The sequence below is a fragment of the Lepidochelys olivacea genome, assembly GCF_965140295.1.
Source record: "Lepidochelys olivacea isolate rLepOli2 genome assembly, chromosome: 4".
NCBI lineage: Eukaryota > Metazoa > Chordata > Testudines > Cheloniidae > Lepidochelys > Lepidochelys olivacea.
The window spans coordinates 61,219,111-61,231,599 of NC_140414.1; the positions used below are offsets into that span (position 1 = coordinate 61,219,111).

Consider the following 12,489-nt stretch of genomic DNA (forward strand, 5'->3'; position numbering starts at 1 on the left):
GCATTCAAAGAAAAAAAGGAATATTACTTACCTCATAGTAACTGGAGTTCTTTGAGATGTGATCCCTATGGGTTTTTGCTGTGGGTGCACATGTGCTCTATGCATCTGGGACTGGAAATGTTTCCAATAGCAGTATTCGTTGATTTGCACCTGTGCTCTTCATGTCATCGTGCTCTCAACTGCGGGCGTAAAGGGCGGCACAGACTGACTCTCCAGTTCTCACCCTACTGCAAATCTGAGAGGATCTGAGCAGAGGGGAAGGAGGACAGGACGTGAATACCCAAAGAGACCACACATCTTGAAGAACTCCAGTTACTGTAACGTAAGTAACCTTCCTTTCTTCTCTGAGTGCTGGTCCCTAAAGGTGTTTCACTGTGGGTGACTCCCAAGCAGTGTTCATTGAGGATGTGAGTGAGAGGATGTCTTCTGTATCAGTTCTCAGGACTGCTGAACCAAATCAAGCATCCCCAACTGAGTCTTGAACCAAGGCACAGTTCCCAATAAATGTGTGAATGAAGCCCCAGGTTAGGCCAGAGCCCTGTGTACCTTCAGTGAGTGGTGTTTCCTGTCCTCTCTAATATTATGAGGTTACAGGTAGGTGAACTGTTTGGTTCAAGTGAAAGTCAGAAAGAACTTTGTGGATAAATTTGGAATGCAATCTGAGAGATACTTTATGTCCTTGGAAGATCATATAAGGTGGGTCCGCCCTAAGGGCCCTGAGCTCACCTACTCTTCTGGCCAAGGTGATAGCTGTTAGAAAGACCACCTTTACTGATAAGTGCAAGAGGAGGCAGGAGGCTAAGTGTTCAAATGGCAGGTTCATAAGTTCTGGCAGTACCAGGTTCAGACCTCAAGCAGGAGTAGGTCTTGCTACTGACAGGAATGTCCTGACAGTGCCTTTTTAGAACTTTACTGTGGGGCAGAAAACTGAGCAGTTCTCCACTAGAGGATGAAATGCACTAATAGCGGCTAATGTACTATAATGAACTTATAACAGGTAAGCCCGATGACTTCAAGGAGAGGAGACATACAAGATAAGAGGAATCCTGGACTCCTTAGGAAGCAATGATGCTTTTGTCAGATGGCGAATCTATTCCATTTGGCAACATAAAACTTTCTTGTAGAGTTTCCTGCTATTGAGAAGGATGCATTGGACCTCCTCTGAGCACAATCTCTCTTAAGTCTCTTGCCCAGGCAAAAACCAGACTGCCAGGGGGATGGTTGGTTTTGTCTCCAGTCTTTGACAGTAGGTCCAGAAATGGCTGTAGGTGAATGCACAAGAAGGAGGTCAGCTGCAGAGCCATGGTGAATCAGAACTGTTGCAGCCACCATGGTGCTATTATGATCACTGTTGCCTTGTCTCACTTGATAGTTCAGAGGATGTGAGGCAGGAGAGGGATGGGACAGAAGACATACATCAATGGTTCTGACCATTGCACAAGAAAGGTTGTGCCCCTGACTGGATTGTGGGAGCAGTTTCTGTACTTCCTTAATGTGTGATTGAGTCTGTGATAGAGTGGCATTCTTCATGGAGGGAATGGTTTGGAGGAAGTACATTAACATATGAATTGAGGAATATAAAGCAAAGTTTCTATCTTGTCCCATTACTGGAGCTGATGGTCACCTCATTCATGACTTTTTTTTCAGTTACAGTTTCAGCTTTGCCCCGCCCCTGATGTCAAGTAATCAGTTCTTCTTTTAGTGCTGTTGCCTAGAAATGTAATGCCTGGCTTGAAAAATAGTTTAAAAAAGAAGAGATTTACACTGTAAGGTCTCCATTTTGAAGAACATGAAACCCATACAGTCTGAATGGCTTACTTATCATATTAAAGATATGTTGCTAAAGCGGTGAGATTTTTGAACTATAGCTGCAGAAAAAAAAAAGCAATACAGGAAGAATGGAGAGAGAGGAAAGAAGGGTATATATTATGAAAAATGGCACTCCATCACAGACTTAATCAGATAATTACACAGTCTAATTAATGGTCCTGTACTTGTATAAGTGTCTTTGTTACACAATTTACCATAGTTGCACCAGTGTAAATGTTTCATTGATTTCATCAGTCAAGTTGTCCGATTTGAATAGAGTTATAATTGACATAAGGGCAAATGGATGGGACTATCAAAATACAAATTCCTCCAGAATATTATTTGATTTTTAACTAAAAAAATAAATAAAAACAAGTTGCAATGCTGGTAAAAACAGGAAAATTTAAATTGATTAAATATAGGACTAATGGACACTAATATAGAGGAAGTAAGGTCAATAAGGAGACAAAGGCTATTAGAGAACAAGAGTGGAAGGTTATTGATGGTGAGACAGATACATTTTCCAGGAATGAGCTGGGAATTGGTTTTGTTTATTCGTTTTTGTTTTGTTTTGTTTTTTTGATACTTTAGGGCAAATTTAGTCATGGCACAAATGACCAAAACTCAAGTAATTAGAACTACTGGAAAAAGCCCAGATAGATTTTTTTTGTAATTTTGGGATGCAATTTATCTAATCTATCTAGGTATTTATACCATATTCAACACCCTGGTTTCCACCTCACAACAAGTATTTCCAAAAAGGGTGGGAGCAATAAACAAGAGGGTCCCAATATTTAAGAATGGATGAGGGAAGACGTAGGTCACAAGACTTCAACTGTGATGAATGGATGATAAAATAATATGTATTTCATTGAACTAGAAATGGGTGATAAAATAGTAATAAAATAATGTATATTTCAGAACTACTCATAGATAAAGACTGGGCCTCAAAAACTGTAGTTGAATTCTTTGACTATATTGCTGAACTGACTGGAAAAGTTGAAACTGTGGAAATCACTTATCTGTATTTCAGAAGAGCAATTTGATTTACAAATGAGACAGCAAGGTAGTGGAGAACTATTAAAATAGATTAAAAATTGTCTCAGGGTCAAGAAAGTCAACAGAAGATTAAAATTTTAATCTATCTAGAGATATAGACCTAGGTATACAGTTCCATACAGAACTACACTATACTTATCAATGGAAGTCAGTCTCAAAAGGCATGAAATAGAGATGTCCTCTTCTTCCCATTTGCTCATTCTGAATAACTTCATATCTTCTTTGTAATTTGTTAGGCAAATCAGTGATTTTTTTTAAAGTCATAATTTCTGAATTGTTTCATGTCCAAGTGATCTTCTCTGAGATCTTGTCCTGTCCGACAAGTGAATGAAGGAAGTGAACCACTGGCTAGGCAAGTGGTGTAGTGTAAAGGGTTTTGGTTTTGTGGAACATTGGTCCACCTTCTGTGAGGAGAGGGGGCTTGTACGGAAGCAGAGTGGCCTCCAACTGAACCGGAAGGGGAGGGACCACTCTCTGATCCCTGCTGGGCAGAGCCAGGCTGAGCTTGCCCCTCCCGCTGGAAGCTAAGAGGCGGGACAGGAAATATAAAAGGCGGAGCCTCTAACTCAGTTGAGTCTAAACCAGGGAAGGGAGCAGACAGCTCCAGGCCACTGCAGATCCCTGGAGCTGAACCTGCACTATGCCATGCCCTGCTCCTGGAGGAGACTGACCCGGTGAAGGAGAAAAGTTGCCAGGACTGCTGCTCACAGTATACCCCAAAGAGACAGGGGACAATCCCAAGCCACAGGTACATTACGGTGGACGAGTAGGAAGTAGCCCAGGGACAGCAGGCTACAGGTAGGTTGTGTTGCTGCCTGAACATTGGTCAGTGTGTTGTGGTAGGATCCCCACTGACCCAGTGATTAAACCTTCTGCCACTGTTATGGCCCTGGGCTGGGATCCGGTAGAGTATGATGGGCCCACGTCCCTCCAATGCCCGGCAGCCAACCCCCGCCCCAGGGTGGCAGCCTCCCTACCTTAGGCCAAGGGGCCTGCGTTTGTCTGCTGTCTACCTGAGCCAAAATATCAGATGATAGACTGCCTACTGCTCAGCCCTGCATAAAAGGTTCAGAGACCCCTGGACCTCTAAACAGACTCTGTCTTGCCTGAGAGTCTGAGCTCTACAACTATTTGTTTGCTTTGTCCTGCCTAGGGACTTGAAACCGAAGACTGTTTATCTCCCCTGATCTGCCTGAGGGCCTGGGCTCCTTAAGACTGCTGGATTGTGCTGTTCTGCCAAAGGGCCAGAGCTCTAATCACTGATAGGGAAAAGTGCCCCAGAGACGTAATGAAGCGGAGTGGCCTCCAATCGAGCCAGAGGGGTGGGACCACTGCTAACCCACTACAGATCTGGATAGTTTGTTTGGCCTCCCCCTCAGAAGAAGCGGAACCAAACTCCTCAGGGACAGGCTGTCTAGAAGTAGTCAAAAGGTGTTAAAGTAATAGCAAAGGGTAGGGTAAAAAGAGGAAAGATATGAACACTACACACAAAACTGAGATTTTGAAAACAAAATTAATCAAGGAACCAGAGGACATGAAGAGAAGAAATTCTTGAATTGCCTATTCTGAGTCTGGGGAACAAACAGAGGAATTGGAATTGCTCATTTATGAGAATAAATTCAATTTAGTTGATATTACTGAAATGTGGTGGGACAAGTCACACTACAGGAATGTTAAAATCAATGGTTATAACCTATTTAGGAAGGATCAAGTGGGCAGAAGAGGAAAGGGACTAGAACTATGTAAAAAATGGTATTATCTGTTCCAAAGTCACTGATAACTCAGAAGAAAATGATCTTGAATGCTTATGGATCAATGTCCTAACCAATAAGACGCAAGATGGGGTATTAGCTGGTGTCTGTTACAGATCACCATATCATGCTAGGGAAAAGGATAACAGTGTCTTTACGCACTTAACTATAAGGTGTAGGGGGAAAAAATTGTTGTAATCAAGTGACATGTGGAGGTCTCATTCTACCAGTACTAAAACATCCTTGGAATTTCTAAAGACTATAGATGCAATTTCCTACCTCAAAGTGTAGCAATCAACCCAGAGGAATTCTTTATTAGACCTTGTCTTAACAGAGAGGAACCGATCACAGAACTGAAAACTAATGGTAGCTTAGATACACGTGATCGTGACTTGATCACATTTATAATGTACAAGCTGAATATACACACGCCCACACCTGGTGCTTTAATAGTACCAATTTCACAAAAGTGAAAACAGGAGCCAAATCAGCTGGGAGGAAGAATTTAATCAGAAAAATGTGAATGATCATTGGGAATCATTGAAGAACACCTTACTAGATACCCCAAAAGCCACAATCAAGGAAGAATGCCATATGGGTTAAAAACTAAGTGAAAGGCAGCTATACAAAACAGAAAAATAATATTTACCAAATGGAAAGAAGGGGAAATTGATAGTAATGAATATAAACCGAAAGTTGGTAATTGTAGAAAACTGATAAGGAAAGCAAAAAGACAAGAAACAAATTTAGCAGAATTGAGGACAGTAAGGAGGAATTTTTAAAATACTGTAAGAACAGAAAGAACCCTGACAATGTTATTGGTTCAATACTAGATGGAAATGGTAGAATTATCAATAAAATTATATTATCAATAATATTGCAGAAGTATTCAGTACATTTTTCTGTTCTGTATTGGGGAAAAAAACATGACAGTCTCCTCAGAGAGTGATAAAGCTCTTTCCATTTCACTAGAATCTCTGGAGGATGTTAAACAGAAGCTGCTAAAGCTAGACATTTTTACATCAGCAGCTCCAGATAATAGTTTTAAAAGAACTGGCTGAAGAGCTCACTGGACCAAGATTTTTAATAAGTCTTGGAGCACTGGAGAAGTTCCAGAAGACCGAAAGAAAGCTAATGTGCCAATTTTCAAAATGGGTAAATGAGATGACCTGGGTAATTATATGCCTGTCAGCCTGACATCAATCCCAGACAAGATAATGAAGAGGCTGATATGGGACTCAATTAATTAACAGCTAAAGGAGAACAATGTAATTAATGCATATCAACATGAGTTTATGGAAAATAGTTCCTGTCAAGCTAACTTGATTTTTTTTTGAGGGGGTGAGATTACAAGTTTGGTTGATAAAGGCATTAGTGTTACTAGACTTCTGTAAGGCATTTGACTTTGTACAACATGACACTTTGATTAAAAATCTTGAAAAATAAAATTAACATGGCATACACATTACATGGATTAAAATCTGGCTAACTGATGGGTCTCAAAATGTAACTGCAATGGTGAATCATCATCGAATGGATACGTTTCTAGTGGGGTCCCAGAGGGATCTATTCTTGGCCCTGTGCTATTTAAAATAAATAAAATCACCACTGATAAAATCTGCAGATGACACAAAAATTTTGGGGCGTGGTAAATAATGAAGAGGACAGAGCAATAATGATTTGGGGAAATCTGGACTGCTTGGTAAACAGGGCCCAAATAAACAATATGTGTTTTAATACAGCTAAATGTAAATGTCCATATCTAGGAACAAAGAACGTAGGCCATACTTACAGAATGGGGGGTCTGTTATGGGGGAAGCAGTGACTCTCTAAAAGATTTGTGGCTTGCAGTAGATAATCATCGGAACATGGACTCCCAATATAATGCTGTGGCCAAACGATGCATAAACAAGGGAATCCTGAGAGTAGTAGAGAGATTATTTTACCTCTGTATTTGGCACTCGTGCAACCTCTGCTAGAATCCTCTGTTCAGTTCTAGTGCCCATAATTCAAGAAGAATGTTGATAAATTGGAGAGGGTTCACAGAAGAGCCACAAGAACGATTAAAGGGTTAGAAAACATGCCTTATAGTGACAGACTCAAAAAGCTCATTTTATTTAGTTTAACAAAGAGGAGGTTAAGTTATGACTTGCTTACAGTCTAAGTATATTCATGGGGAACAAATATTTAATAGTGGGTTCTTTAATCTAGCAGAGAAATGTATCAGAGTAACAGCCGTGTTAGTCTGTATTCGCAAAAAGAAAAGGAGTACTTGTGGCACCTTAGAGACTAACCAATTTATTTGAGCATAAGCTTTCGTGAGCTACAGCTCACTTCATCGGATGCATACTGTGGAAAATACAGTAGATGTTTTTATACACACAAATCATGAAAAAATGGGTGTTTATCACTACAAAAGGTTTTCTCTCCCCCCACCCCACTCTCCTGCTGGTAATAGCTTATGTAAAGTGATCACTCTCCTTACAATGTGTATGATAATCAAGGTGGGCCATTTCCAGCACAAATCCAGGTTTCCCCCCCACCCCCTCCCCCCAAACAAACCCACTCTCCTGTTGGTGTGTGTGGGGGGGGGAGAAAACCTGGGTTTGTGCTGGAAATGGCCCACCTTGATTATCATACACATTGTAAGGAGAGTGATCACTTTACATAAGCTATTACCAGCAGGAGAGTGGGGTGGGGGGAGAGAAAACCTTTTGTAGTGATAAACACCCATTTTTTCATGATTTGTGTATATAAAAACATCTTCTGTATTTTCCACAGTATGCATCCGATGAAATGAGATGTAGCTCACGAAAGCTTATGCTCAAATAAATTGGTTAGTCTCTAAGGTGCCACGAGTACTCCTTTTCTTTCAGAGAAATGTAAAACACTATCCAATGACTGGAAGTTGAAGCTAGACAAATTCAGCAAAAGAGATTAACTACCGGAATAATTTACCAAGAGTTGTAGTGGAGTCTCCATCATAGACTGTTTTAAAGTCAAAACTGGATGTATTTCTAAAAGATATACTCTATGAATAATTTAGGGAAGTTCAAAGGCTTGTGTTATAGATGATCACAATGGTCCCTTCTGATCCTGGAACCTATGAATGTCTGCATCTCTCACAGTTATATAAATATCAAGCCGCAGTGACATGGAAGAGTTTAATTGAGAACTGAGTTTCAACCTCCTCCCACCTATTACTCTTCTTATTTCCAAATCAAGTACAGTGGAATCTGTTTAAAATTCTCTATTTATTGTTAAATAAAATGAGATTCTCTCTCAGATAGGTTTAATTAATTAAAATGTGAAAAGTGGAATCTCTTTACAGTGATTCTGTGCAACACTGTGTTTTTTTAGTTTTCTTAAAATGTATTGTGTGTGAGACTAGTACTAATTTTTTGTGAAAACTGTGTGTGATATTGGATTGATAGCTCTTAACAATAAAGTTCTCAATGTACACAGAACAGTTGCTGATCACAGGTCATTATTTTCTTTATCAAAAATTATTTTATTTGGCTGATACCAACTCCACAGGAAGAGATGGGAATGTTCGATAAACAAAGGGAAAAGAAAAAAAGAAGTCCCCCAAACATTAGAATATAAGAACAGCCATACTGGTTCAGGCCAATCGTTCACCTCACCCAGTATCCTGTCTTCCAACAGCGGCCAGTGTCAGATGTGTCAGAGGAATGAACAGAACACGGCAATTATCAAGTAATCCATCACTGTTGTTCAGTCCTGGCTTCTGGCAGTCAGACGCTTCGGAATGCCCAGAACAGGAGGTTGCATCCCTGACCTTCCTGGCTAAGAGGCATTGATGGACCTATTCTCCATGAACTCATCTAAATCTTTTTTTAACCCAGTTAAAAAACTTGGCCTTCAACACCCCTTGGCAACGAATTCCATGGGTTGACTGTATGTTGGGTGGAGAAATATTTCCTTATGTTAGTTTTAAACATGGTGACTATTAGCTTCATTGGGTGACCCCTTGTGCTATGTGATGGGGTAAATAACACTTCCCTATTCACTTTCCCCACAGCATTCATAATTTTATAAACCTCCATCATATCCCCCTTTAGTCCTTTCTTCTCTGAGCCGAACAGTACCAGTCTTTTTAATATTTCCCTATATAGAATTTGTTCCATGCCATACTAATAATTTTTGTTGCCCTTCTTTGTATCTTTTCCAACTTTAATATATCTTTTTTGAGATGGGGTATTCAAGGCATGTGGGTACCATGGTTTTGTATATTGGCATTATAATATTTTCTGTCTTGTTATCTATTCCTTTCCTAATGGTTCCTAACATGGTTAGCTTTTTTGACTTCTGCTGCACATTGAGTAGATGTTTTCAAAGAACTATTCATGATGACTCCAAGATCTCTTTCTTGAGTGTTAACAGCTAATTTAGATCCAATCATTTTATATGTATAGTTGGGATTATTTTTCCCCACTGAGCATTACTATGCACTTATCAGCGTTGCACTTTATCTCCATTTTGTTGCCCAATCACCCAGTATGGAGAGATCCCTTTGTAACTTTTTGCAGTCAGCTTTGGACTTAACTATCTTGAGTAATTTTGTATTGCCTGCAAATTTTGCCATCTCATTATTCACTCCCCTTTCCAGATCATTTATGAATAGGTTGAACAGCACAGGTCCCAGTACAGATTCTTGAGGACCCCACTTTTTACCTCTTTCCATTGTGAAAACTGACCATTTATTCCTACCCTCTGTTTTCTATCTTTTAACCAGTTACTAATTCATAAGAGGACCTTCCTTCTTATCCCATGACTACTTATTTTGCTCAAGAACCTTTGGTGTGGGGCCTTCTTAAAGATATTTAGTTTAGGCATTACTTTTAAAGGATACTACATTTTCCCCTCAAAGTCATGACTCATCACAAATTATTAGCATGTTGACTGGATTGCAGTTCAGACAGCTATTGCAATTTCCGTCTTATTTCCTTGGTTGCCCAGCCAAAGTGGTGCAACATGACAGTAGCTCTTCTTTCATGTGATGTGGCTGCTGGTCTTTTTTCTCTGATGTTAATTCATTTCACTTTTAATTCTTAGGGCTTGCCTACATGAACATTTAGTTTGTGGAAAGCTTGGGTGTAAATCTACCCCATGTTAGCCTGCCGCAACTAAGTGTTCACATGGACACTGCTGCTGTCAACTAAAGGTATGTCTAAACAGCATTTTGGAGTGAGCATCCCAGCCCAGGTCAAAAGACTTAGGCAAGTGGGGCTTGTGCTACTGCCCTAAAAGTAGCTATATAGACAGTGCTTGTAAGTTGCACCTCAGTGCACTGCTGTCTCTTGTGCACTGCAGAATAAAAGAGGCCCTGCAACTCCTTGGCACACTCACTTCACAACACAGAGCATAGCAAGGTGGTGATGGCAAGCAGCTTCAGGGTACCTAGCTGCCACTCCACTGACCCCCACATGGAGGTGGAGGAGAGCTGACCCAATCTGAGAGGGTCCGGTTGTTTTCACACCTGACACGACCTGGACCTTAACTCTTGCAGTTGGTCTGTGGGAGTTCATTCCACAGACTCAGACCAATCTTCAAGAAAACTGTCTTCTGCACAGACTTGGATATAAATGGTTTAAACAGTTCCTTCCATGTGTATTTTACTTACCTTTATTAAATTTAATCTGCATTCACATTGCCTAATTGCCGAGTTTTCTTAGATCCTTCTGGATTTCCTCACAATCCTTCTGAGTCTTGATTAACCTAAATAATGTTGTGTTCTCAGCAAGTTTCACTATGCAGTTGCTCTTCCAACTCATTAATATATGGCACAGCCTTGTTTGTAAGTACATCTTTTTACTACAGCATCAATTTCCATACTAATTAGCCATTTTTACTCCTTGTACCCTATGTCTTGATCAGCTTCTACTCCATGACATGACTCTATTCCTCACTCTATAGTAGCAAGCTTTCTTATATCTATATTCAGAGGGACTTTATCCAAAGCTTTTTGAAAACACACTGAAACACGTACAGCAGCAGTTCTCAGCTGGGGATCCAGGACTCTCTGGGGGGCTGCAAGCAGGTTTCAGGGGGTTCACCAAGCAGGCATGGCGTTAGACTTGATAGGGCCCAGGGCAGAAAGCCCAAGCCTGAGCCCTGCCGTGCAAGGATGAAGCCAAAGTCTGAGCAGCTTAGCTTTACAGAGCACCGTGTGGCATAGGGCCCTGAGCAATTGCCCTGCTTGCTACCCTCTAATGCTGATCCGGACTCTTATATGCAGAAAAACAGTTGTGGCACAGGTGGGCCCTGGAGTTTTTGTAGCATGGGTTGGCGACGGGGACTCAGAGAGAAAAAGGTTAAGAACTTCTGAAGTACTGGACACAACTCTTATTAGGTAATGTCCTATCTTAAGAGACCAACCTAAAGTAGTCCCAAAGTACTGAGTACAATTCTGATCTGTCATTAGAACACCTTATTTAATCAGTCAATTTGTCCATTTATTGAGTGGTTGCTTAAAACAGATTTTGTTTAGAAGGAAGCTCCTGGGGGTAGATTTGACGATACCATGGATTATTTATTCATTCATTCCAGAACATCCACAATTTCCACCAGAAACAGAGAAGGACTACGACCTTCTACTAACAAAGAATGAATTATCAGCTCTCTGAGATTATACATTATATATAATTATTATTTTTATTTTTTTAAATCACTACCACATTGCTACTGTAAAGTTGTTTCAACATTTCGGTTCCAAACCCCATTTATCAAAGGGTTATTTGCTTGTGAAAAGTGATGAAAAATCTCATAAGATAGAGTTATTCCAAAAGTATGCAGTAAACAATGAAAAGGAAACTAGTATTTATGCATACCTATCCATACAAATTACATATTGATCCAACATATAGACTCCTTACAATATGACCAGTAAACAATATGCACTTTGTAACCAATATATTATATATAAATAACTAAATAAGTAGCCCTTATATGCTACATGTAAATGGTAACAATAAGGGACAAACCAATAGTTAAAAATGATTCCTGAGCAATCGCTTTCTGGATAACAACTTTTTTTTTACTATTGAAACTTATCTGATACAAAAACATACACTATGGTTCCAATTACCTCAGTTAAAACACTGACTCTTGAGAACAATCATAATTTAATTGCAATAATTCTGATAATATAAATCAAGACTTCATGCTGTGGTATGATTCTTCTGGTATGGTACAAGAATGTTGGCTCTACAGGCTATGTCTTCTGCAGTTCTGAGCACATCTTGAAAGATGCTGAGAGTTGCTATCTCCTAATGGGTATTGACAACACTCAGCATGCTATAGGAGGTGCTTATCACCTTTCAGGATAGGGTCCTAAATGAATGATATGGGTAAGAGAATTGTATTGGAAAGCTGAACCGTTCAGGCACATGAACTGCATATGTAGAAATTACAGGGAGTTTTCCTGTATTTTATGAGTTGGAAGGGCTTAGTCACCAATGAGGGAGTCAGAGGGCAATAATTATTTCTTATCAGACAGCTTTATACTTCCCTTAAATATAGGATGTGAAAAGAAATGCACTCAATTTATAATATTGAGCTACATCCTTTTTAGGTTCTTGCTTTGGGTGTTTTTCTTTGTTTTTTTTGAGAGAGTTGTTTAAAGGCTAATAACATAAGTGCTCAGGCAATTATGAAGAAACTTAACTTATTCTGTTTTTTTCTTTTTAAAAATATTCATTTTTTTGGTAGCTGAGTTATTTGTTTTTACACAGCAAACTAAGTTTTATTAAGGGTAGATATAGATGATTAAAGTACTGAATAAATATAGTACAGATAGGACTATATCTAGAATACCTAGTAAATATTTGTCTTTGTCTAGTCAAAAATT

At 39.6% G+C, this 12,489-nt stretch overlaps 1 protein-coding gene across 2 annotated transcripts in view; it reads right to left on the reverse strand.

Annotated features, from left to right (window-relative positions):
• Nucleotides 1–12,489, reverse strand: part of ZNF827 (zinc finger protein 827) — a 135,568-nt gene that overhangs the window by 32,930 nt on the left and 90,149 nt on the right. The gene's annotated exons all lie outside the window — the stretch shown is intronic.